The sequence below is a fragment of the Rhinopithecus roxellana genome, chromosome 6, assembly GCF_007565055.1.
Source record: "Rhinopithecus roxellana isolate Shanxi Qingling chromosome 6, ASM756505v1, whole genome shotgun sequence".
In the NCBI taxonomy this organism is placed as follows: Eukaryota; Metazoa; Chordata; class Mammalia; order Primates; family Cercopithecidae; genus Rhinopithecus; species Rhinopithecus roxellana.
Window position 1 is genome coordinate 89,082,201 of NC_044554.1, and position 2,483 is coordinate 89,084,683.

The following is a 2,483-nucleotide window of genomic DNA, read 5'->3' on the forward strand; positions in this document are numbered from 1 at the left end:
ATACAGCACAGAATTAACTCGCTAATTTAATAGTTGTAAGCAGCCAAGCTAGGTATTGTGAGCAAGCAAACAAAAACCAATCAACACCAACTCCCAACAACAATGAATAACCAAACCGCATTTTGCAAGCTACTTTTTTTCCAGGTTAAATCAGCAACTGATAAATGCTAAATCTCTGCTTTACTTGATTTTTTAATTTTTATTTTGAGATAGGGTCATGCTCTGTTAGCCAGGCTGAAGTGCAATGGCATGATCATGGCTGACTGCAGCTTCTACCTCCTAGGCTCAAGCAATCCTACCACCTCAGCCTTCCAAATAGCTGGGACCACAGGTGTGTGCCACCATGCTTGGCCAATTTTTGTATTTTTTTGTAGAGACAAGGTCTCCCTATGTTGCCCAAGCTGGTCTTGAACTCCTGGGCTCAAGCAATCTTCCTGCCTTGGCCTCCCGAAGTGCTGGGATTACTGGTGTGAGCCACCATGTCTGGATTGCTTCACTTGATTTAAAGTGACATGTCACTTAATCCTAAAACAAGAATATTGTTTTTTCATTAGTTTGTTGGGTTTTTTTTTCCTCCTGCCTCTCTGTTAAATAAGGAAATGCCATTTAGATACCAAATCACTTTACTCTGTTTCCAAAGAAACTTCTTATATATCTCATTTACCAAATAAACTTCCCTTCCTATGGCCAGGCACAGTGCCTCACACCTGTAATCCCAGCACTTTGAGAGGACGAGGTGGGAGGATTGCTTGAGCCCAGAAGTTGAGGACCAGCCTGGGCAATATAGTGAGACCTCATCTCTAAAAATAAATAAATAAACACCAATAAAACTTCCCAGCCAGGTAGCAAGGTTTATTTGTTTCCAGAAAAATGCAAGTGTAAAGATATTTCTTAACTCAGCCACTCAAATGCTGTAAAATAGCACCTTTGAGGAGAAAGTGGCAGTATGATCATGGTTCTAAAAGGCAGCCAGGAACTCAAATTGTAACTGCATTTTAAAAATAGCGTCGCAGCTATGATTACAATTTAGCTCCATAGCACGTAAGCGTGGTATGAACAGGAAATGGGAGTACATCTTCAGAGCCTGATAAGATTCACTGATGTAAGACATATGCTCTGTTTCTCAGCTTGCAAGCTAGGCCCAGCCAGAAAGAAGGAAAGCATATATGTTTATCTTTAACCTAACGATCAAATTTAAAAACCTTGGAAGATTTTTTGAATTGCTATTGAATTAAGTGATGAACTCGAGAAATGTGCAGCATAGATTCAATTGTGAATTTGAAAAATAAAGGTTTGAAGTAACTTCCAAAGGAAAATTAATTGTTAGCTAAGCATCACAAGCCTGGGTTATCTCAGGGCAGCCTCAACAAGGCAGAACTTGTCCTTAGAGAAATCACTGCTAATCAAGGGGACATTCCTAACAAAAGTATCTCCATTATCTATAAAAGGCCAAAGTTGAGTTCACCAAGGATGGTATATTTTAAGAACATTCTACAGTATCAATAATTATTCAGAATTCTACTTAGAACAAGTAGAAATATGTCAGGATGCCTTTAATATGACTCATATTTTAGGAGGGAACTGATGGTTTACTTGCCTCCAGATTTGTTTTAGAAAAAGTAGAAGATAGTGCAATGCGGTTCAACAGTGGACACACAGCAGTACGTTTAAGTATGCACAAACTAATCAAATCACCCAATTTTACAGTCCACATTAAAGACAACGAAAAGGAGCTAAATATCAGTGTCTATCATCAAATACAAATTGGATTTATAATCCTTTGATACAGATAATGGTAAAGAAAAGTTGACACATTTGGAAAACAACACCCCTCCCCCACCGCTCCCCACCAAAAGTATTATGATTTAGATTTCTAGTTTCTATTTCTTAGCCAAAAAAGTCTAGGTTTTTCTGGTTATTCAGAATAAGAATAAATTCACTCGTTCCACAAATGTTTATTGAGGGCTTCCCATGCATGAAGCACTGTTGTAATTGCCAGAGATATAGCAGTGGGAAAGACAGATAAGAAGCTTACATGCTAGTAGGAGAAGTCAGCTAATAAATAAATAAACAAGAGTTATTCAAGGGTAATTAGTGCTGTGAAGGGAATGAAAGAGTGATGTGTAGAGAAAGACAGAAAAGGTGGGGACTATTTTAAATAGGATGGTCAAGGAAAGGCTTGTTTGAGCTGAGACCTGAAGAGAAAGAAGCCAAATAAGTGAATATACCGGGGAATGCTCTAGAGTAGAGGCAAGAACTAGTGCAAAGTTCCTGAGTCAGTAACAGGCTTGACTTCTTCAAGGAACAGAAAAAAAAGGCAGCAAGGTGATAATTAATGAGAAGAGGGGAAAAGATGAGCTTGAAAAGGCAGGCAGGTACCAGATCACATGGGACCTGTTGTACCTTGATAACAGGTTGGGACTTTATACGAACAATGAAAAGCCATTGAAGAATTTATGAGTGAGGAACTTTGATCTGATTGA